The following is a 25,993-nucleotide window of genomic DNA, read 5'->3' on the forward strand; positions in this document are numbered from 1 at the left end:
GATAAGGGCCAGCCTGAGCCGGTTCTTTCCAAGCGAACAACAGCTTTAACTATAAACTTTACCTTTACCCCTGCAAGCCTCTCAGCTCCATCAAGATGGAGTCTCTCTAGTTCTGAGCCTTATAGGCCTAAGAAGGATGAAATAACCCTTAGCTCTGTCAGAGTACCTACATAAACCATACCAATGTGTAATATAAAGTCAGGACCACAAGATCCAACCTCTACTATAAGCAAGAATGTCAAAGCCAATAGGCAATAGACAGATTAGAGTCAAGAATAAGGGATCTATCATCATATTAAGCAGCTATCCTCTTCTAGGTCTGGAAAAAAGGGCTTAAAAGGGCCAACACAAGCTAGGAATACGTATCCTAGATGTGAGCAAGATTAAAGTCTATACTACTGCCCACTAGGGCCAAAAACCCTGCCATTACAATAGTACAGTATGAGGAGTTCCCCACTTCTTATAAATACCTCTAAACACAGATTCCTCATCTCAGAATATCCCCCCAAGGGCCAGACTAGAGACAGATTCGTGAAGCAGTTTTTCTGGACCACACTACGTGGTCTCATGCAGCTTCCCCATGACTCCATACATCCCTACCTCCCTGGAGGGAAGGAGTAGAACCCCATATAAGAGCCAGCCCTTTGCAAGGATGGCAGTTCCTTTCTTTCCAGGTTTTCCGATGAGGATCTGGAGCTCGGCTTCGAAATTTTTCAGAGGCCTTTAAAAGATATCCACAGTGTTCTAGTGAACGATGTCCCCACTGAAAATGACAGGATTCAAGCTGTGACGCGACTGCAGGAAGCAGATGTCCGTCATGGACTGCCACGAGGTGTGACTGTAGTGCTTGGTCTCAGGACACAAACTGAAGTTATGTGTTAAGTGCACCCTCATGCTCCTCAGGTAATTCAAGATGGATGCAAAATTGAATGTTGCTGAACACAAGAAATAGTAATAGCCTTTATGTAGATCCCACTCCACATTGCAGATCAAGTCTCGGTCACAGGGCCATTCCTGTAACTGTTCCACTTCTGGCTCAAAATCCTCCTGTAAGTCAAAGACCAACTACAAATGCCAGCAAGCAGAAGTGAGGCAGGACTAGACCCAATCCAGCCACTCCGACTTCGCAGAGAAGGCACCAAGGTGTCAAGATATCAGTCGGACTCCATTGATATGACTGGACATTGAGTTGAACCTTTAGTTGATTCCAACATGCTCAAAGTTTCCTTGGCCGTCGTTGATTCAGAAGGAGACTGAGGCCCTCAAAGACCATGCTGCAACTTTTCAGTGTGCTTCCAGCTCCCTTGGGCAAATCTTTGGGCCCCACAGATCAGCAGGGACCTCCAATTGGGATACTGATGGCGGGTCCTCCATGGCACAATCTGTCACCTTTGGACCCATTAGTGAGCCTGTTCTGACTTCGATATTGACTTCCACCCTAGGCCTAGATCACAATAGGCGCTCACGGGGTACCGACACAGGTAGATGATACAGTGTTGATGCCAATGTTGGATCCGGACTGACAGCTTGACTGATGTAGCACTATGAAATTACAAAATCATAACCTTCTGTAATGCACTCTGACTCGCAACCATGTGCCTCTAATGCATCACACGCATACGCAGAGGCTCCAGTCTGTTTGTGATTCTGACCTTGTGTCAAACTAGGGTACACCAAAGGATATTTATAACGATGATTGATCGGATAGTTGCTTTCACCTCATTACTCTGATAATGCCTTATACCTTAATTTACAACATACCAGTAGGTTTGACATAACCTTTTAGACAGAGATTGACTCACCACATGGGCCCCCTAATGGAACAAAAGTGCCTCATTTGCAGTGGTGGTTCGGAGTACCGTTAAAGTCCTGAAATTATAGTGACCCTCCAATGAGTCGAAAACATGTTTTGACAGAAATTCTATAGCCCGGGCAAGCAGTATTTGAGCCATTGGTCTCATTTACTGATTCCCTTAGAGATAATTTGAGGGTTACTTGGTTGAAACCATGTTCTTGCCTGCCCATGAACAGGTAGGTAGACAGGCGTCATAGACAGGTGCCTGGTGACTCTTATTGTCTCATCAAGCATCTCACTCCAGACAGCCTTCACATATTGGCCATCAATTGCTTTGTTTCCCTGAAATTTGGCATCTGATCAGAAAACGCACTGATTCTTCAATATGGCGCTACTAAGCAGACATTTCTAGTATACTGGATATTGCAGCTTGCTATTCATTTTCGATTTTAATAGTACATAGGAGTAGAAATCAGGTATCTGTCACTTTTGGAGCTTGGCATTTGTGTTTGGTTTATCAGCATGCTTTCCATACCAGCAGCAGCTCCTCTGCTAAGGCGCAAAAGTGTCGCCTCACTGCTCTCCGAGCAGGTCAAAAAGGGAAATAAAATAATAACGCAATGTTATTATCATTTTATTTTTCCGTACTGCAGTGGCTCAGTTGGTTTGTTTCATGCGGGGCGGGGCTGGCCCAAGCAGGGGGAAGGAGTGGTGGGCACTCTTTAAGTGTGCATGACTGTTTGACTGGTCGTCTTGGGCCAGCCAAACAGTCATGCGCACTTAGCATTATCTACACCTGGCTGTGTTTTACATCCTAGGTGGAGAACATGTACAGGCTCCCAGTCCCTGTCTCAGTGCCAAACTAGGGCATTCAGACACATCACCACACTGCTGACTCGCTGGTGTCGTGATTGGGTAGGGAAGTCTAGGAGCCCGGATGCTTCCGGCTGCCGAGAGCCATAATAGAAGAGGAGAGGCGGTGGCCGGCTGTACCCAGGTATGTACTTTTTTTATTTTCATTTCTCCCACCCCATGCCTTACCACCCCCATTTGGTTGCATGCCGCCACTGTTACATACTTCGGCCAACAATGGGCAAGAGTGCCAAGCCAAACAGAGTGAAGTAAGTCTAGCCATACCTGCAAGTCCCTGAAACCCCCTAGTTACCTCTGTATGAAAAGTTCGTGTACCTTAGGTTAATATTACAGGGACCCCTCGTGCTGAGGAACTCACCGGTTGCTGCCGCCCGGAACGCCACTCTGCTTTCACTTCCCAGTTGGACTCCCCGTATCCCTGGAGGGATTGACCGCCCCGCCGTGTAGTAACATCTTGCAGCACCTGCTTCGCGGGTGCCGCTGCGCGGCGTGGGGTCGAGGCCACTGGAGTGCGATCAGCTGCGGTTGGAGAAAGGAGGAGGAGGGAACATCTGAGTCAACTGAAGGCGCGAGCTGCAGGGACTACCAAGACCAGAAGTCCCTGCGCTGCACAGGTGTGCACGGCCGCGCCCCCAGCAAGACACGCCCCCCGGCCGACCAGGATTCAAAAGAGGGAAGCCTCGCCATAGGAAGCGGGACCCCTCGTGCTGAGGAACTCACCGGTTGCTGCCGCCCGGAACGCCACTCTGCTTCCGCTTCCCAGTTGGACTCCCCGTATCCCTGGAGGGATTGACCGCCCCGCCGTGTGGTAACAGCTTGCAGCACCCGCTTCGCGGGTGCCGCTGCGCGGCGTGAGGCGTGGGGTCGAGGCCACTGGAGTGCGATCAGCTTCGGTTGGAGAAAGGAGGAGGAGGGAACATCTGAGTCAACTGAAGGCGCGAGCTGCAGGGACTACCAAGACCAGAAGTCCCTGCGCTGCACAGGTGTGCACGGCCGCGCCCCCAGCAAGACACGCCCCCCGGCCGACCAGGATTCAAAAGAGGGAAGCCTCGTCACAGGAAGTGGGACCCCTCGTGCTGAGGAACTCACCGGTTGCTGCCGCCCGGAACGCCACTCTGCTTCCGCTTCCCAGTTGGACTCCCCATATCCCTGGAGGGATTGACCGCCCCGCAGTGTAGTAACATCTTGCAGCACCTGCTTCGTGGGTGCCGCTGCGCGGCGTGAGGCGTGGGGTCGAGGCCACTGGAGTGCGATCAGCTGCGGTTGGAGAAAGGAGGAGGAGGAGGGAACATCTGAGTCAACTGAAGGCGCGAGCTGCAGGGACTACCAAGACCAGAAGTCCCTGCGCTGCACAGGTGTGCACAGCCGCGCCCCCAGCAAGACACGTCCCCCGGCCGCAACGCTCGGCACAAAATCAACTGGTAACCGCTCAGCGGGACGCGAGCGGGACGCCGAGCGAAGCCTGAGCAAAGGGCGGGCAGTCTGTGGCAGTCAGGGGCTGACAGAGGCTGGGCTGGGCCACCCCCCTTACATCGATTGCCTCGGGTCCAAGACCCCGGAGTTCACCTGCGGGACCCGTAGCCATCATGTCAACTCGCTCCGGCAAAGCTTTGAGGGGCGGTGGAGAAAGTGCTTCAGGGGGCTCCACGATGATTGGCACTATGGACAAATTCATCACCAGGGTGACCGCCGTCATTGAAAAGGAGATTGCAATGACGGAACGCCGCCTCTCACTTGACCTCCTTCCATCCAAACGCTCTTCCCTGGGAGCTGCGGCACATGTTTTGTCCCTAACTTCCTCTATCCATACTGCACCTCCGCCTGGGTCCCTTTCTGGGGAGCAACATATTGTAGCGTTAGAGGCAGGAATAGACAGGATAGAAAGCCTGATTTCAGTTTCTCCCCCAGCAGTCCTTGCACTGCGGTTGTAGATTCCGGCCCGCTCATTCTATAGCTAGCTCTCCCGGTAGTAGGTCTCAATCTGGTTCTATTGTTCCCTCACCCGATCCAAAACCATTGCCCCAGATTAGACCTACCCGGGTCCACAGGAAAAGGAAAAGGGGGACCAATATTCGGAAGGGAAGCTACTCCACGCTCTACAAGCGCCCTAGGACACAGCTTCAAAGGGGTTCTCCACACTCAGTCTCCGGAGGGCCTGAATCTCTCGGGAATCCCAGCCCCCCCCCCAGCTTGCAGCCGATTCCCCGCTACCTCCCCCCTTGGTCCCGGCAATACTTTCTCCGCCAAACGAGGGACCCTCACTCGAGCCCCTCGAGAAACTGGTAAAGTCCCTGCTGATTCCACTCTTTGACCAAGTTAAGAGCCTGGGGGATAGGCTTGACAAGTTTGAACAGGTCACCAGGGACAATTTTTTCTCCCTGAAAACCTTGTTGAAACTACAGCCAAAGGTTAGTGTGGCCAATACAGACAGGAATTCTGGTAAAGGGGTTCCAGTGATTCAACCATCTGGAGACCAGTCGACACTGCCAGCCAAGACACTGGCTACCGGGAAAGCACCAACTTTAGCTTCCCAGGCCAGTGCGAAGCAGGCAAGGCCGAGTGTTTCCATTCATGCAGCTCAAGTGCATGGTACTCCCCCCCCAGCAGCGATAATGCCTGCGCCTAATCCTGCCCATAAGAAACAACAGAGGGGAGGGGCTGGTCCAAACTTGCAACCCGCGGCTGCGGCGCTGGCTAAAACCAGCGGAGTAGCGATAACTTCCAAGGCTAAACCTACCACCTCTTCGCCTAAAAATCCCTCCCCAGTTGCCATCCCGCAGAATCCGACACGTAAGTGCCCCCCGGTTAATCTCCCCCCCGAATGCCACCCGTATGTTGTTGTCCTCACCAAAGTTCCCCCCCTAAAAGATACACAGCAGGAAACTCACCAGGCGCTAAAGAATAAGGTCATCCACTGGCTGAAAACCAATAGACCCCTTCCATTGGGCGTGGATGGCCTAATTCTTGGGGTGCGCAGGGTGGGCTGGATTGGACACAGGAAAAAACCTTTTGAGGGAGACTGCGTGGTGGTCAATTTTCAAGACATAAGAGCTGCCCATTCAATATGCTCCCAATGGCGAACCGTGGCCGGTCCGGGAGTCGATGCAGTTGATCTATCCTTCTTCTACCCGCGGCCGGCCCCGATTACCCCTTTTATCCATCCCGGGCCCCCTTTCCAAAACAACGTCTATGGCCAATTTTTCCCAGGAATTACCCTAGCGCAGTCCCATCCAGTCCCATCACTACCGAACTGGGGTTTCTGGGGCTGTTGACTCCGTGACGCTCCTGAGGAGGCTTTGGTGGCTTGGAGTCCCGATGTCGAGTCCTCCCCTTGTGCTAAAATTCATAGCCCTCCGACCACACCACAAGACCTGGTCATTGCTGAGACTGTAAGGGGAACAGGGGAGGCGAGGGCACCACTTGACCCCCCAGTTGGCTTTCCAACTGAGGGTGTTGTGGACTCACTTGCTCCTCTCGAGACCTGTAGCATTGCGGCTGTGACGGACCCATCCCTTAGGGTTTTCAGCTGGAATGTAGCAGGCCTCGAGAGAAAGCTGGCATTGCCCGACTGGAATTCGCTCGTGGAGCAATACTCCATATGCCTGTTCCAGGAAACCTGGAGTAAGGAGCCCCTACACAAGGCAGGATACTCCACCCACTATTTACCAGCTGTCCATGCAGGAACTGGTAGGGGTCGCCCTTCAGGCGGCCTCCTCATCTGGGTGGCCTCTGAACTTAACTGCAGGGTGGTGGAGCGGGATACTAAATGCCCGGACCTCCTCAACATTTCCCTGAAAAACCCTCAAGGTCGAGTCATCTTAAACATCTTTAACATTTATGCCCGAGGTACGAAGGGGGGTAGAGAATCCCCAGTCATAACTTGCCTAGAAGCCCTGCTCCGTTCGTCACCTTACAAGTATTGCACTCTGGTGGCTGGCGATTTTAATTGCACCTTTGAGCCCCTGGATTCCAAAATTTTACAAGATCAAGAGGAACATGACATCAGGTGGGGGATACCGTCCTTAGAACTCAGCCCTATCAAAAAGTGGACAGAAGTGGCCCTTCAGATTAACTCCATAACTATGGAGTTTGGTCTGAGGGCTGCTAATGGCAGGACTGGTTCTGATAAAGCAGGGGCCCATACTTACAACAGGCCTGGACACACGTCAAGAATTGATTATTTTCTTCTTGACGTAAACTTGTGGAGCATGGTAAAGGACATGGTGAACATACCATCTGTAGAGAGTGATCACAATCTCCTCTCGCTCTCCTTGTCCCGTAGGTGGCTATCTAGCACTACGAACAGAACCACTCGTAATCCCGCCCCGGACTTGACAGCAGTTTCCAACTGTGGACGTCGGTTAAAGTGGGCGAAGCTGTCGCTCTCAGAGGAGAAAACCTCTGTCATCAGGCAGCTTCTTACCTCAGCTCTAGATAACCTTGACCCCTGTGAGGATGGGTTGTTGGAGGTGACCATTAGGTACTGCACCATAACCCAGGCCATCAGTGACCTTTTTGTAGTCCTAGCTAGTACTAACAGGAGGAAACACCGTACACGGGCTAGACAGGGCTGGTTTAACCAGAAGTGTAGGGAGGCGAAGTCGCTTCTTATTGAAGCGGTTAAGTCTAAAATACCCTCCAGGACTAGGGTGGCCAGGAGGCACTATTCACTCTGCCAAAAAAATGCCAAGAAGGAGTGGGAGGATAATTACTGGCAGGACCTCTTGGCTGCCAGTCGTGGGAAAGACGCCAAAGGCTTTTGGGACTTGGTGGGAAACAGGAACCGTCCCGATGACACACTGAGGACCTGTAGCATCAATGCTCAGACATGGTTTTCCCACTTTCAAACACTCTATTCCGCCATTGAAGGCCCACTTAATGATCCCTTCATCCTCCCGCCTTACACCTTAGACCGAGACCTGGACTTGTTTTCCGTACTGGATGTCACAAAGCAGATCAAAACTTTGGTGCCATTAAAAGCAGCTGGCCCGGACGGTCTCCCTGGAGACATCCTCCGAGCCTATCCTGAAGAATGGGGGGTATTGATCTCGGCCCTTCTTAACGCAATCATCGAGGGAGGATCTGTGCCAGACTCCTGGAAAGGAGCAGAGGTAGTCCCTATTTTCAACAAGCATTGGAAATACAATAGGTCTCGCATTAGGAAAGTTTGAGCGATTGTTATTGTAAATGACACTTTTTTATTTATGTGTTGGTTTTGAAAATAGCTTTGTCAGTTACAATGTCAATAGTTTTAACTTTCGCAAATGTGACACCTATAGCATTTGTAATGCAATGTGTGTTGTATTTACGTGACTTAGATGTATTGATATTACAAATAACAATGGCTTTTATTTTTGTAAATAATTAATACTTAAATAAAAGTTATTGTAATTTATAATGGCAATACCTTAAACGTTTGTAAATAACTTTTGTGAAGATTATGTTCAGTGTATTTTATTGTGACGAAAATCCAACATTGCATTTGCACCTACACACACAGAGCCACACACACACACACACACACACACACACACACCCACACACACACACACACACACACACACACACACACACACACACACACACACACACACACACACACACACACACACACACACACACACACACACACACACATATAGATGTGGTGGATGTGTTGGTGGATGTGGTGGTGGATGTGGTGGTGGTCATGGATGTGGTGTTGGTGGATGCAGTGGTGGTGGATGCGGTGGTGGATGTGGTGGTGGTGGATGCGGTGGTGGTGGATGGGGTGGTGGATGCGGTGGTGGTGGATTCGGTGGTGGTGGATGTGTTGGTGGATGTGTTGGTGGATTTGTGGTGGATGTGGTGGTGGATGTGTGGTGGATGTGGTGGTGGTGGTGGGTGTGGTGAAAGTGGTGGTGGATGTGGTGGTGTATGTGGTGGTGTTGCATGCGGTGGTGGTGGTGGATGTGGTGTTGGTGGTGGATGTGGTGGTGGATGTGGTGGTGGATGTGGTTGTGGATGTGGTGGTGGTGGATGCGGTGGTGGATGTGGTGGTGATGGTGGATGTGGTGGTGGATGTGGTGGTGGTGGATGCGGTGGTGGTGGTGGTGGATGGGGTGGTGGATGTAGTGGTGGTGGGTGTGGTGGATCTGGTGGCGGTGGATGTGGCGGTGGATGTGGCTGTGGATGTGAAAAGTTTGAGCTTTTGGTGTGTAAAATGTAAATACATTTTATTTTTTGTTTATGGATCTACAGATGAGCACAAACAATGAGCTATGGAAGGAAAGGGCTCTACAGATTAGCACTGAAACAGTTAAGGAAGGAAAGGGCGCTACAGAGGAGTACTGAAACTAGCTTAGTTAGGAGAGGGTTCTGCAGAAGAGAGCAGCATCAACAAACTTAGGAAGCAGAGGGCTCTACAGATGAGCACGGAAACGAGCTTAGGAAGCAGAGGGCCCTACAGATAAGCACAGAAACAACTAGCTTAGTTAGGAGAGTGTTCTGCAGAGGAGGGTCGCATCAAAAACTTAGGAAGGAGCAGGATCTACGGATGAAACTTGAAATGCACAAAACAGCATGCTAGCACCTTCAGAGCTGAAGGTAAACTACAGTGTTGTATTCGATTTAGCTTGGCTAGGCTTCAAGTGAAGAGTGGCCTTCAAAAATGCGTTTTATCGGCAACCAAGGATAAGAGACGAGCTAAACCACATGCATGACGTGTTGCGACAACCTAACTGGTCACGTGTGATTATATTAGTTTCAGGTTCACAGAGAAATATTTAGGCAGTGCACCCAGGCTTACAGTCGTGATTCTTGTGGGGGGACAACAAGTCAAAAGGTTAAGAACCGCAGGCGTACTGTATTGCTTGGGTTGTGCATCAAGCAGCGCCCACAGTCTGAACTTCCGACAGCACATACCAACAAAGCTTGCCAGAGGCGCGGCCCCGTCTCGTCCCCGATGCAGAGGGCTCTACCTCGGTGACCCTTACGACTCAAGCCAGGTGTGCAACAGTCACAAGTGACGCAATTCCAACATTCTCGTTTGAAGAACGAGTCTGTTTAAATTCAGCTACGTACGTGCTATAACGAGGGAAAAGGAGAGTCCACTTGAACAGAACGAACTATGTAAATTAATAAACTGATACAAACTTGAATTCTGGCGAAATGCAGACTGGTGATGGCAGAATAAAACGAGAAAGCAAGCTTGCTTAACAACATTCAAGCATACACAATGCAAGAATTCACATAATTGCCCGAAAATACGCAAAGATAGAAGAAGACGGAGGGAAGGCAGAGAAGGGGAGGGGGGAGGAGAAATGCGACACGGCGGGCAGGGGAGGGGGCGGAGCGGGGAGAGGGTGTGAAAGCAGCAGGGGCCTGGAGTGCCATACGTCGTCTTCATGTCATGTTAGATAGGGGGTGGCCTCCCCCAACCAAACAAGCTTGGTTAATCCTCGAGCTGGAATAAACGCCACACATCCTGTTGTTGCCAAAATATGGCGTTTCTCTATCTCGCATCTTTAACTTGCTACGTACGTGCTATAACGAGGGAAAAGGAGAGTCCACTTGAACAGAACGAACTATGTAAATCAATAAACTGATACAAACTTGAATTCTGGCGAAATGCAGACTGGTGATGGCAGAATAAAACGAGAAAGCAAGCTTGCTTAACAACATTCAAGCATACACAATGCAAGAATTCACATAATTGCCCGAAAATACGCAAAGATAGAAGAAGACGGAGGGAAGGCAGAGAAGGGGAGGGGGGAGGAGAAATGCGACACGGCGGGCAGGGGAGGGGGCGGAGCGGGGAGAGGGTGTGAAAGCAGCAGGGGCCTGGAGTGCGGCTGAGGGAACGGAAGAAATGCGACACGGCAGGCAGGGGAGGGGGCGGAGTGGGGGTGTGGGAGGAGTGCGCCTGGGGGAGGCAGGCGGCTGGGGGCATGTGCACGCGCTTTTAAGCTCAATGCGCATGCGCATTGAGCTTGAATTTCACGGGCACTGCAAGGAATCGCCACGATTCCTTGCAAGTTGGTTAAAGAGTGTTTAAGCCCCCATAGTCTCGCAAGCTCGATGCGCATCGACAGGCGAGACCTAAAAAGGGCTGCCGGGACTTATCTGGGAACTATAGGCCCATAAGCCTAATAGATTCGAGTCAGAAACTGGCGGGGAAAGCCATTTTGGGGAGGATTTTACAATGGGTGGACGACAACCACATTCTGTCTGATATGCAAGCCGGGTTCCGTTCTGAGGTAATAGAAATTTTCAGGTAACCAATGTGTCCCCCACTCGCACCCTATCCATGCACCCATGTTCCTTGTATCGTGTAACTTCTTTTCTGTTCATGCTAGAGAGACGCAAATACATTTGCGTCCAACGTTAACATGTCAGCTATCCAGCCATGCAGAAATATCCCGTCAATTAGGCTTCTAGGCCTATGGTGCCAACGTCTTTACATGGTGCACTTTCACGTTTTCATCCACGTTTTCTGGCCCAGTCGAGTTAGGCCCTTAAACGAGGCTTCGAGTTCTTTTCTCCCTCTGAAAGCTGACGTTTAGGTATGCATCCCTGACCTCTGCCTTACTTCCTGCCTCAGACGAGCGGTGCCCGGCTCGGCCTGGTTCGCTTGCCAAGATGATGTTTTACCTACAAGTTATCTGCTCAGCCTCCTCGAAAACACATTCCAGTCTAGTGAAATAGGTAAACATATTCCCGGCTGCAGAGCAAAGGGCCCTGCCTCCCTGCTTTCCTGTCTCCATGCAAGTAATTTACTGCTCCTGTTACCATGGTAGGCCCATGGCCCCCGCACTCTATATGAAGATCCGTATGCACGCACTAGCATTCAGTGTTGAACGGCCCCTGCCCGAGAGACCTTTTACTCCAGACACTACATCCTCAAAACATACGATATCAGATATGCTATAGGTACAGGTCGTTTTGACACCCCAGACATTAGTCTCCTCTACTCGTGCAAAAGTCAAAGCCCCCAGCTCTCCCCGGTTACACGTCATGCTCAGCTGCGCGCGCATATAGGTCATAAGTTTCTGCTGATTCTGCAACTTTCTCTATGCATCCACCCACTTGTGAGGTTTCATGTGACGATTCTCTGACATGTCCAGTGCACGCCCATGTGTACGCCTTCTTACACACCTCCTGTTACGTACATGTGTTCTTATCACCTCTCTTTTCACCAGTTACGCCTACTGTATTCACTTCCATGTATACTGTTTTACTATATATAATGTGTGATGCTAATAAAATGTTGAATGTCCCTTCCTGAACCTGAGTGGTGATGGAACCCGATGTTCCATGCTTCGAAGCATTATATTAAAGCCCGTATGACTCAGATACCACGGACTCTGCCTCTCATTTGATTGAGCTATCCTTATGACTTGTAATTATATGGCAAAAACGATACGGTAATATACAATTTACCACATAATTTGGCTCCCGAATAGGGACCCCCCCCTTCCCCAATCGCCGGCGATGTTTCGCAGGTTTTGACCCCTTCTACAGCCGCGACGGAACCGTGCACGCCTGCGGGTTTTCCTGCTATCTCCCTCGGGCCCACGGAGGAGACGGAGACTGCGGTCCGGCATCCAGACGAGGCGGTGAGGAATGCGGAGGATCCTGACCAGAGCCCCTAGTCGAGAGAGCAAGGTCCGAGGTATTCAGAGGCCCACCTGTTCCGAAGCGCATGCGGCGTAGTAGCAGCCAGATGTTGTAGCAGTCCAGTCCAGTCCAGTCCAGTTTCCGAGGCCTTCAGTTCTTGCTTCCCGGTGAGTACCGTTGTTGGGAACGCATCTAGACGGGTTCATTAATTTGTTCCCGGTCACGACAGGTCTGGGTACACAGGCCTGGTCCTGACGTGTTCACTTAGGTGAATACGGTCCGACGTGTCTCTTTATCGGACCGGTATTGTCTGTACTGTTTTAGCAGTGCATCTAGCAATTCAGTAATTCAGTATTCTAGTGTGCAACTCGAGATCTCAGTGCTTATGTGTTTTTTATGTATCAGGTAAAATGTTTTTATGTGGTTTTAATGTTGTGGTATGAATGACTGTTTTGCTATTCATTACTGTGTTTACTGTGTCCACGTTTAAAGTAATCCGACCATGCCACTGTTTTCAAAGTTACGTCAGATAGGGACCAGGAAAGGGATACTCGAAGAAGCAGTTCCTGTCCCGCCTAGGGACACTCCTGGACATTTTATGTACAATAAGCATGGCTTAGATGCCATACTGTACCTAGATTTATGGGCAGACTACACTAAGGTTCTGGAAGAAAAGTATAGATGGCCTGTCTCAGGGACATGGGATGCTGATTGCATCCTGAGAGTAGAAGAAGCGTTATGGAAAAAGAAAGCCAGACAATCCCAGAAAAATGCCATAGAATTATGGCGTAAAGAAGCGCATAGAAGAACAGAAAAAGAACTCAGAAAAGCAGATAGAAGTAGAGAAGAATCCGAAAAAGCTAGGGAAAAAGAGTTACTAGAAGAAGGAGAACGAGTCAGAATTGAACAACAAGACAGACAGAGAAATGCACTTATTACAGGACTGTATCCAGTTCTTGCCGAGGGCCTGCCTAAGGCGACCCCGGAAGCACCCCGTACCTTGCCACCACCATTGGTTCCGACTAAACTCCGTCACAAACAGACCGCAGCGGACATTTTTCTTTCTTCCTATTTAGATGACGTAGCTCCTGCATATACTAATGTTCACGTACCTCCAGTTAATAATGTACAGCAACCTCTCCCACCTGTTCAAAACATACAGCAGCCTGCTCCATCCGTACAGTCTGTCCAAGACACGTCAGCTGTACCCCCTCAAGACTCGACTTCCCCACCCGTTGTTATTCTCCCTCCTGTCACTACTGTCCCTGTCCCAACTATTCCTGTCACTACTATTACTACTGTTCCCACTACTGTTGGTCCTCATAATCCGTTCGGTATACCGGCAGCCCAGGGTTCGGTATTACCTGCACCTACTTTTCAGTTAATGACATCAGCAACAACATCACAACTAGGTGATGGTTACGCTTCCGCTTCAGGAGGCGCCGTAGGGGGTCATCTTCACACCCCACCACAGACAAAACGACTAACGTGTAGAGAGTTAGCTTTACAACGTACACCCAGGGCAGCGACATTCGCAGCCCTTAAAGAGTATGTTACAGACTGCAGATATGACCCAGTACCCGGCGAGGACGGGATTGTTCTATACTCATTACGTTTACGGCGAGTTGCAAACTATTTGGTTCTTTTACCAGAAATGGCTGACCATCTAGACAAAATATATCATTTTATAAGAACAGGAGAGAAACCAGAATGCATTCGCGAGGCCATGGCACATCAAAAAGTCGAGACACAAGGTATTAACTTACGGTTCCTAATAAATTGTCTAATACGGGAACAAGATCGGCCAGAGACAAGCAAAGAAGAAATGGATATGTTGGTATATTGGAGTAATAACATAACTGATGGTAAACATGATAGACAGAATAGCATAGAAGCCATGTACAGAAAGATTCGTAAAAAAATCGTAAAAATCCATGAACATGAGAAAGAAGCCAGGGGAACCGAGAAAGAGAGTGATAATTCAGAGGAGGAGATAGATAGCACTGAAGAAGAAACGCCAGAAACTATGGCGTACGTAGGTAGAGTGAAACTTCCTAAACAGTATTCTTTTGATAGACCTTTTGACAGACCCATTCGCCTAGAAAACAAGAAACGTTTCCTTTCTCCCATACCAGAACAATGTTCTCTTGAACATGTGTTTCAGAACACCGATAAAATACTGAAAGAAAGAATAGGTTACCATGAACTTAGTACAATGCGAGATCAGGAATTAGCACGGTCAGCAGTCCAATGGGCTGGAAATGATAGCATATACAAAGATGATTCAGTAGCACAAACGTTTTTGACTCTTTCCCCAGACGAACAGCGACTTGCTGGTATATATATGATCCAGCATCTCATTTCATTATATGAGAGTCAGCATTCTGATCCAGGTCCCCTATATAATATATTGGAAGAATGGAGAGGCCTAGGTACCGATTTAATTAATATCATTCTAGAACAACGACAAAAATACAGAACTTTCTTGACTCCACATTTCGTTTCTGTCCCACCCCCAGTAAGACAACCATTCCATATGGATAGACAGAATCCCTTACGAGAAGTGCACCCCGTCCGGGCCGCAGGGGGTACGCTTCAGCGAGTATTCGTATACACACCCCTAAGCAAAATGGAACTATTAGAAATGAAGAAAATAGTGCCCTGTCATGATAAAGATCCGGCAGGTTTTCATCGTGAAATAAAAGACATGTTACTAATGGGAGATTATACATATTCCGACATTCTGAAAATGTTGAAGGTATTGTTACCGGCTGGTATCTACGAAAAACTGAAAGAGAAAGAATGGGAGGTGGGAGATAAAAAGATTAATTGGGCTGAATTAGAAGACGAAGAAAATACACGAACCCCAGGTTTAGGTCTTGGGGAAAAAGCTAAAGCATTACCAGGATTATTAGTACAGGTTTTGCCGAGGTTATTGATAATTAAAAAGGAAGACTGGGATGCAATCTCAGCCTGCAAACAGAAACAAGACGAAGACACTAGTGATTTTTATTCTAGATTCGAGAAATGTTTCATTATAAATAGTGGCCTGAAAACAAGTAGCGAATCATATCCACATCTTTTTGTAACCAAATTAGTCGAGAATTCCTTACCACAAGTTAAAAATAGAGTACTGAAAGTCGAGAGCACATGGCAAGCAAATACCCCTTCTCAAATGTTACAAATGTTACAGTACCACCAGAACAGAATTAGAGAGGAACATGATCATGAACAGAGACGTATGAGAGACACGAAAATGAAAGTACTAGTTGCCCAATCTGTTCCAGCTGACGGTCATAAAAAGGGTACAGCACCGCCAGGTCAATCTGCAGCTCCCGTTAAAGGGAACTGCAACTATTGTAAACAGCCAGGTCATTACATAAATGAGTGTTTGGTTTTGAAACACAATATTGCTTCAGGCAAAACGAAAGAGAGACCGCGTCCACCTAGACCAGAACACGCTCCACAGAATATTCCACAGAACCTGCAACCACCACCACAGCAAGCACAGCAGACAGTAGCTGTGCCCCAACCTATTGCTGCCACGCAACATGTCACACAGCAAATGTACCAGTATGCACAGTCAGATTACCCCGATTATCAGCAGTACACATGAAACAGCCTAGAGAGGGAGGTTGGCTTGCCCCTCATCGAGGTTCCTGTAGATCAAGATGGTCCCTATGTACATAGTCAGGTATTAGGGAAAGACAGAACATTTTTGATTGACACAGGGGCGAGCAGAACTACCATTAGTCATGACGAGGTTCCAGGGGCACCCCTCTCAGGCTCACAGAATGTTTCCCTGGGTTTTTCAGGAAAGCCTATTGTTAATGAAGTGTCAAAGCCAGTTTCCCTTGAAGTTGGTCCATTGTCCCGTACTACAGACTTGTTACTTACGAAAGCATGTCCTGAAAATCTGCTTGGTATTAAAACGTTGAAAGCACTAGGTGCTGTAATATGTTGTTCTCCGGAAGGAATAAGATTGTTCCTACGTGACTTTAAAGGTCATTATGTGTTACGAGATTTTGATCCACGATTGCAGAATGTACCGAAACATTTATGGGCACAAGGTCCAACTGATGTAGGTTGTATGCACATTACACCGTATCGTGTCACTCTCAAGCAATGAGTTGTACTGCCCCGAATCCGACAATACAAATTGCCACCCGAGGCTGTAACAGCCTTACTGAAGATTATTGACGAGCTCATTGCCCAAGGAGTAGTTATTGAAACTGACTCCAATGTATGTAATTCCCCGATCATTCCAATTCTTAAACGAACTGACCCAAATGCACCATCAGTCTACCGATTGGTGATTGATCTTCGAGAACTGAATAAATGCATTGTTCCACAGTACCCGGTAGTACCAGACATATCTTCTCTTTTGACGGCTATTGATTCCGAAGCAGTGTTCTTTACTGTAATCGATCTCAAGAACGCTTTCTTTAGTGTCCCCATTCATCCTGAAAGCCAGTATTTGTTCAGATTCTCTTTAAATGGCCGAAGCTTCAAATTTGCACGTGCACCTCAAGGGTTCACGGAAAGTCCTAGCATCTATAGTCAAGCACTGAAAAGACAACTAGACAGTATCCACATGCCTGCTGACACTGCTCTGCTCCAGTATGTAGATGACTTGTTAATTACTGCACGGACCGAACGTGACTGCGAGCGCGCGTCACTGACTGTCTTGTATTTCTTGGCCGAAAAGGGGCATAAAGTGTCCCCTTCGAAGCTACAATTCTGTGCCCAGCAAGTGGTATACCTTGGGCACTTGCTGTCCAGATGGGGGAGACAGCTGACACCAGACCGCATTCAGTTAATCGCACATCTGCCACAACCCAAGACACAAAAGGAGGTACGGGCCTTTATTGGCCTTACTTCTTACTGCAGACAATGGATTCCCCAGTATGCATTTCTAGCGAAACCACTCATACAGTTGACAACACAGGAGGCAGCGACTTCGACTGTCCTCCCTTGGACTCAGGAACACACACAAGCTTTTGACGAGTTAAAGAAAGCTTTATGTCAAGCGCCAGTTTTAGCGACACCATGTTACAGAAAACCTTTTACACTTTTTGTTACTGAACGCGATGGCACCACATTATCTGTACTCACACAAGATCAAGCAGGACACCATAAGCCTTGTGCTTATTTTTCTAGTACATTGGATCCAGTGGCCCAGGCTCTGCCTGCGTGCCTCAAATCAGTTGCAGCGACTGCTCTAGCAATCAGACAAAGCGATTTCATAGTGTTAGGACATCCCCTGACAGTACAAGTTCCACACTCCGTGGAAGTTCTTCTGAACCGTACCCAGACTCAGCACTTGAACATAGCAAGACTGACAGGATATGAATTGACATTGTTTCAGCCACACATAGAGATCAGACGATGCAACACATTAAATCCTGCCACATTGTTACTCTCGAGCACAATTGATCCGACACCACACGACTGCGTAGAAGTCATCAACACTGTAACAAAGCCCAGACAAGACTTGACAGACATTGCATTACCCGACCCCGACCTGACACTTTACGTGGATGGTTCATGTATGAGAACAAGCACAGGAGAGTTAGTGGCCGCCTATGCAGTGACCACTGAAACTGAAGTCATAGAAACACATCGTATTGACACCTTGTCTGCTCAAGCAGCAGAACTCATTGCTCTGACCCAAGCCTGTATACTAGCCAAGAACAAGAAAGTAAACATATACACAGATTCACAGTATGCTTTCGGAGTCGTTCACGACTTCGGTATCCTCTGGCAAGAGAGAGGTTTCTTAACTTCTCATGGCGCCAAGATACAGCATGGTCCCCTCATTCAAGCTCTGTTAGACGCAATACACTTGCCTGTATCCATTGCTATCATGAAGTGCAAAGCACATACTAAAGCCACCGACACTATTTCTCAGGGTAACGACCTGGCAGACCGAACAGCTAAACTCACAGCTCAGACAGACATCCCAACGGACACGACAAAGACTGACGTGACATCACAGACACATTGTATGACAGTGAAGGATCCCATTCTAGACGTACTCGACATACAGACACATGCTACTCCCGACGAAATCAAGAAATGGACTGAACAAGGAGGGATCCAGACAGATCAGGGATAGATGACGAAGGGAAGAGCCACATGGTTCCTCCCCGACTCTATGGTTCAAGTAATCATTAACACAGCACATAGTCCAGCACACTTAGGAGAAAAAGCCATGTTAGACAGCATTCAAAACCTCTGGTTCAATAAACATTTACGAGCAGCAGCAAAACAGAAAGTGCGTACCTGCATGATCTGTTGTCAGTTCAATCCAGGCAAAGGTGTTCCCGTGGAACAAGGTGGATTCCATCCTCCTGACCATCCTTTTGAAGTCCTCCAGATGGATTATATCCAGATGGACAGATGTAGAGGTTTTAAATATGTCCTCGTAGTTGTATGTGCCCTTTCCCAATGGACAGAAGCATATTCAGTCCCAGATTACACTGCAGCGACCACTGCCAAGCAGTTGGTTCGTGAATTCTTCCCGCGATACGGCTTGCCCCATGTCGTATACTCAGATAATGGACAACCATTCTCGTCCGAGCTCATGAAACAGGTATCCCTCCTGTTAGGTTACCAGTGGAAGTTCCACTGCGTACGACATCCTGAAGCAGCTGGTCTCGTAGAGAGACATAATCAGACCCTGAAAACACGCTTAGCCAAAGTTTGTGCAGAAAAAGGAGTAGATTGGATAGTAGCTTTGCCAGTTGCCCTCTTCTATATGCGCATGGTTGCTCATTCCAGAACCGGACTATCTCCTTATGAGGTGGTTTTCGGGCGGCCTCCCAATATGTGGGGTACGCCTATGCCTCGTAAGATTACCGATGTTGACTGTAATATGCTGACAGATTACCTAGCTTCCTTGATGTCTGCACTACAATCATGTCGTTCACAGGTTGCAGCTGCCTTCCCGGACAACACCCAAGTAAAATCGCATGAAGTCGTTCCGGGTGATCTGGTGTTTGTGAAGAACTTTGATCGTTCAAGTCCGCTGGAGCCGAGGTGGAAACAGCCGAAGTTGGTGTTGATGACGACGAGGACCGCCGTTAAGTTGGAAGGCAGGAAGGGGTGGCTGCATTCCAGCCACATTAAAAAATTTCACGGACTGTGTCCAGAAACTCCGGTTAAAGACTGCCCCCTATCGGACTCTGACTCTAAACTCCCCCTGATAGAGAAAACTCCTCAACAGGAGTATCGTTCCAAGCTAAGGTCTAGTAAGTCAGACAGCGTTTAATTGTTTAAGTCCCCCCCTGGGTGAAGCGGTTAGACAGGTTTCTGACATGTATAAGATAGACCCAAGTAGTCAGAGAGATAGGCGTATCAAGAAACGAGAACAATACTGTAAAAATTTGCACAGTCGATGTGTAATAACATTAATTTTCATGTTTCTTCTGAGTCTTACGATCATATGCGTCAGTTTAATGCTCCATGTTTTTTTCCCTCTTGATTCACGTATACATGCTTCCTCTAATGACACTGTAGAGCACTCCTTTAGCGACCTGCCCCCACATGAACTTTCCTATCGATTAGCAATGCGCAACAATACATTCATTCGTATGTTACACCATACTCATCAGGCCAGCAATGCCACTAATTGCTGGGTATGTGGCCGACTCCCACCTTATCAGAAATACAAGGGAGCTCTGCCTCTCTTTCCTTACCCGTTCACACATAATGGTTCATGTGGTGCATGGTTTACTTTGATGTCCTCCCTAGACAGTAAGTCCAATGTTTCCCAAGGCAATTGGATTTGGGGGAACCTGAATACAGTCATGAATAAAGCATGTTTCCCAGATGCAGACGGTCTTCCCCAAAGGAAAGGGACCGACCTAGAAAATAAAGTGTATAAATTAGGTAATTTTTCCCTCAATCTTATGATCCTAACGTCCAGTCCGAGACTAATTCGAACTTGCCGTTTATTTCAATCTTGCCAGTGAAAGGAGAATTATGCGTCAGAAAGAATGGCTCAGTACATCTAGGACACAGTGATTGTAATACTGTGGTCGAATTCAGTGACAAAGGAAAGTCTACTTTCAAAGCCTCTCGCCATTCCTATTTCATTTGTGGTCACACTGCTTATGTACATCTGCCCCTTGATTGGGATGGGACGTGTTACATTGCGTTCCTGTTGCCACCTGTTTTCCTAGCCCCACCTGATTATCATAGGAATTCACGGCTTGTGAATATTAGACATAGAAGGGAGATCAAGACCCCAATTGTCGATCAGACTGAGACAACGTGGGAACAATACACAGATTTCAATAAAGGATTCTTTTTCTTTGTAGGTCCTGTTCAGAACAGTAAATTGATACGCAAATTAACTAGAACATTGGAAGCGGTAGTGAACGAAACTACTTCTGCTTTAGGTAACCTACCGAAGAGCAATTTGCTATGAGACTTGTAGTTCTTCAAAATCGCCTTGTCCTTGACGGCATCCTGGCCGATAGGGGCGGAGCTTGTAGAGTCATCGGATCCAGTTGTTGCGTGTTTATTCCTAATAACGCGCCGTCCGTGTATAAGGCCATCACACGGCTTCACAACACTTTTTTTTGAATGTCCGGACTGTGGGCGCCCCAGATCACGATGGCTTAAACCAATTTGCAGAGAATTGGGCACTCGCCAGCATTCGGTCGCCCTCCGGATCCTTTTAACTAATACAGCCCCTCCCATTGTCTGTGCCGTTTCCAAGTTTTTAAAATGGGCTTGGTTGATTCGATTTAAAAGACTGTCCATATGAATTTAATTCTGTCTTAGTTAATTTATGCTGATCAAATGTGTTTTTATTCTTTTTATTCTCAATGTACAGTCACATTTTTCGACATGCTGCTTTTACTCTTTGTACTGCTTTTATAATATATGCATATCGAAATAAAGCAATCAACCAACCAACCAATATTACAGTAGCATATAGGCTATATTATTCAAGGCCATTTATTAATATTGTGGACCTCTGGACTAGTTTTTACAGCTTTTTAAAAAGGTACTAGCCACTCGTTTGTTGGATGATACCAGGCTGCTGGGAGACCTTAATGTTGATGAGTAAGGAAGTCCCCACACAGATTAAAAAAACATAAAAACATACTTGATGCTCATGAATTGACATTAGGGAGCACAGACCGTTTTCATATTAATAGAGACGGTATGCTGTAATGTATAGAAAAATTACTGCTAGACTAATAACGTGACAGGCGGCTGTCAATATTTGGGCAGTTTTACTATTCAGTACCAGTGAGTAATCGGGGCAGACTCATTGAGACACTGTAAAATATCAACATATAACTTTTAGCCTTGGAGCAAATGGAACATAAAAACTAGGGCAAATAATCAATCTGATAGAAACTACTAGCCGCAGATTCCTTAACGTAGAATTACCCCCAGGTGTGAGACTGGATCCGGAAAACTTCTCTGCCACAGCATCCCTGTGCGCTGGCGGGACGGCACCACATGACTCCGCCCTGACATCGTCTGCGCTGGTGACGTCAGCAAGGATACATAAGTCCCACCCCGGCGCGCCTACTTCAGTTTTTTCTCTTTCCGTGTGCAACGCGGATCCGGATTACTGTCCTGGCCTGTTTTCAGGCCTTCCATTCTCTTCTTACGCCTTGGCGTTTAGTGGAACAGTGTGCGAATGCCTTTGGGCTTCAAGACGTGTATCTCCTGTGCACTTCCCATGTGGCGACGGACCCTCACCCGATTTGCATGTGGTGCCTGGGTGAGCACGGCGACTCGGAGAGGTGCGACGCCTGCCAACACCTAAAGCCTAAATCACGGCTGAAGTGCTGGATGAAGTTGCTGTTGGCGCGCTTATCCAAGTCTGTGTCGTCCCAGGGTCTGTCCCCTACCTCGGAGGCAAGGAACAGCCGGTTTCGTCTGCGGAATCGCCTTTCGCCGCGTGGCTCACCGACTGGTAGATTTTTCAGTATGTCTCCGAGGCCTTGTCCTCCTTCCGCAGTGGGAGCCGGCTCCCCCCGGACAGGTGCCCCCGCCTGTCGCCTCCCTACCCGCTGTTTCCCGGCGCGGAGGCGACTAGGGCCCAAATGACAGCCTACGCTGCGGCGCTGTAGGCTTCTTTTGCCCTTCCTCCACCTTCTGTGGCATCTGCGGATTCCTTGCCTTGCGCGGGGACTTCCGGAGCGTTGCCGGCAGCTCTGGGCTTCAGGTCATAGGAGGCTGGCGTTGTTGGGGTGTAGTCCTTCGGGGCTTCCCTCGTCGGCTCCTAGCGTCCCTGCCTCTCCGCAAATCCCTACGGGGCTCCCTGCGGTGTCACAGGCGATCACCGGGACTCCGGGCTTGTCCTCGAATCCCTCTCGATTCTCTGAGCAGGCGACTGCCTCACCAGAGGTCAAGCCGGCGCCGCCTTACCCCCGGCTCCGGTGGAGGCCTGAGCCTGGGGCGCCTCTTCGAGTCCCCTCGGTCCTCGGCGTGGGCAGCTGCCCCATCCGAGGTCGAGCTGGCGCCGTTTCACCGCCACGCCTTCGCCGGTTCGGCGTCGGCCACGGCCCATTCTCCTGGAGAGCACGCGGTGGCGGGAGTTGGCCCGGCACCACTTGGGCCCACTCTGGAGCAAATCGACGCTGATCAGGCGCAGATGGCGGGCTCCATGGAGCGGCGGCGGCGCCGGGTCCTGGATTCGTCTCCGGAGATCCCTTCTTCTCCCGAGGTCCGTCACTTGCTGGTGTGTTCCTCTCCCGAGACGGGGCGCTTTGTAGTTGCTTTTTTACCGGCATCTTCCAGGGGATGCTCTTCGCCATCCCCACGGCCTAAAACCTCGAACCCCTCTTTCCGTGGCTCGCGGCTGGCTTCTCCACCGGCATCTCCGCCCTCCCCTGGGGCCCCTGAGGTTCCCCAATCCTCAGTGGATCATCCTATATGCCGGGGCACGCCGCTTCCCCCTGGACTGGGGAATGGGCGGCTCAGTCTGCAGCAGTCGCCCACGGAGGAATTACTTTCACCTGCGAGGCACCGTACTGAGGCAGTGTTGCCTTTGTTTGGGCTATTTCCAAGGCTGCTGGTATCCTGAGGATGGGTGAAATTATCACTCCATTTCCCACGGACAACCTCTTGGAGATTGTCCACCAGGGCTATGGTGGACGGGAGTTGTTCCTTTCCTTTGAAGCGTCACTCCATAATTCTCATATGGAGGCTTGGGGGCGTCCTGCCACAGGTGATCCGGTGCCTCAGGCACTACTGCACCGTCACCGTCCTGCTTCGCACGACCCGGTCTGTCTTTCTTTCCACCCTTCTACTCAAGGTGCTCTACTACGCAATGCCTTTCCGTGTTTGCCTGTGGTGTTGTTCCCTCCGTCTCGGGAGGCCCGATGTTTAGATTCATGGGGGCGTAATGTCTTCGCCTCGTCCAGTGCTGTCTTGAGGGCGCTTAACACTTTGTGTGCTGACCAGTGCTACTTCTGGCCTGTGGGATTCTGTAGAGTCCCTTCTTTCTCATGTCTCTCATAAGGGGGCCCGTGCTGATTTGTGGGATGGCAGGGAGTTGGCCGCGTTTATTCTTCGTGCGGCTTTGGATGTTGCCGATGCTGTTGGCCATGCTTTGGCCACTTCTGTGGCTCTCCGTTGCCATGCTTGGCTATGCGATGTTGTTTTCCCTGAAAATATTAGAGAGCGTCTGGTCGACCTCCCTTTTGACGGGGTCCTGTTGTTTAATACTCATGCAGACTCCGCCATTCAGAGTCTTCTTGCGGGACTCCGTCCTCCTTCTCCTCCTCAGTAGGTTGGTCTATTGATTCTCCGAGTCTTGGTGGGAGACGTTATCCCACTTGCTCCTGATATTTGTTTTTTGGATGGGTGTTACAGTTTCTGTGAGGGATACTGTGTCCTCGGTTGGCCCCGCTCTTCAGTTGGCTGCTGGTTCAGCCCCCTTTTTTGGTAATGTGTTTTCTGGCTGACTACTAAGCCCTCTGTGGTTTCTGCCGCAGGTCTATGATTTTGTCCTCTGATCCTGGATTTGTTTCCCTAAGAGGGGTTCCCTTGCTTTCTTGGGACGTGTCCTACCCTATGTGGGGTATATGTAGCTATAGTATAGCTCTGTCTTATGCGAGGAGGGTGTAGACTCACCCTGGTGGATTCATCGCCATTCCTGGTGTGCTGTATTACGATGGTGCGGTCCTTGGTCCTTACTGGGGTGTGGCTTGTCCATCTACGGTGTTGTGCCTCTGTGTTTTCCCCTTGCTTGCCATTTGGTCTGGGCTTCTGTCTGGGGTTTCTGAGGACGTAGTTTCCTGTGTTGACGGCCTGGTCCGTCTTACTTGTTACTCCTGTCATCTTCTAACTGCTCTCACTCCTTAGTGGATCGGTTCTGTCCGAGGTGGCCCCCCTTTAGGGGTTATTCGGGATGGTTTACTAGTCCTGCCCTTGTTCTGAGCCCGACGTGGTCCGGGCCTTTAGTTTTGTGGCATTGTCAGCAGCTGTCTGCCCTGCCTGCTCTTCTGTTCTGTGGCCGGCGACCTTGGCGTGGGCCTTGGAGCTCCTGCTTTGTCCTTTGGGGCCATTGTAGGCTTCCGTTCTTATTCTTCTGCCTGCTTTACTGCAGAGGTGTCGTTCAGTCTTGTCCTGGCTTCAAGCTGTGATGGGCTCGGCGGTCCTCTTCCTTGGTATGTTTCCCGGTGGAGGGCTTGCTGTTTTTGGGACGCTTCTCCTTGGAGTCTGTAGGTGGCTCTTCTTCCTTTGCGCTACCTGTACTTTGGGGCTTCCGGTGGAGGTCCCTGGTATGTTGACGGGGCTTGGGGCATTCTGCCCCCCCTTTCGTATTGCTTTCTCCTGTTGGTGAAGGCTGGGTTGCCTCTTTTGTCGTGCTGACACATCCCCTGTAGGGCAGGTGTCCCTCCACGATGTTGAGGTTCTCTTCAGTTTAGGGCTGGTGCCTCTTCCCTGCTGCGGAAGACGGGGCTATTTTCCCTGTCCCTGTAGCAGGTCCCCTGTGAGGGTTCTTGGGCTCGTCTGAGCTGGGAGGTCTTCTCGCAAAACCCTCCTCCCCCTTTGGGGTATGGCTAGGGTATCTATTCTACGTTAAGGAATCTGCAGCTAGTAGTCTCTATCAGATGTACGAGTTACTTACCTTCGGTAACGATGTATCTGGTCGAGACGATTCTAGCCGCAGATTCCTTCACGACCCACCATTCCTCCCCGTTTCTGAGAGGGCCCTTCTCGGTCTTCTACGCTCGCCTGCTTCAGGGCGGCGGTGCTCTGCAAGTGCTTTCTTCTACTCTCTCCCTGGGAGATGATCGCCTTGTTGTCGTTGCTCCATTCCTTCTTTTCTGGTGATTGGTGGGCGAATGCCTGGGTACTTCTGCGCCCATGCATTTGGTCTCCAATGTAGGGTTTGTTGTGCCCTGCTTCCTTGTGTTGCTTGCACTTCTGACTCTTACAGTCCTTGGGGTTGAGATCCCCTAACTGGGTCTCGCCTCTCAGTTGTTTTGAGAATCTCCCTCCCCCGCTGGTGTGGTTGGGGAATGACTTGTCCATGCTCTTTCATTCTAGTTTGGAACCCTTCTTGGTTTCAGGTGATGGTTGCAGACTTCTTGCCTGCTGTCCCTTTTTCACATGCCTTCTACCTCTAAAGAGGCTGTTATGTTGGTTATGAACTTGCTTGCAGTAGCTGCGCTTTATTCTTTCATTCCGTGACTTGGTGCCCTGGTGCCTGGCACTATTCTGGATGGTGCTGTTTCTCACCAT

Source organism: Lissotriton vulgaris, chromosome 2_1, assembly GCF_964263255.1.
Source record: "Lissotriton vulgaris chromosome 2_1, aLisVul1.2, whole genome shotgun sequence".
Lineage (NCBI taxonomy): Eukaryota > Metazoa > Chordata > Amphibia > Caudata > Salamandridae > Lissotriton > Lissotriton vulgaris.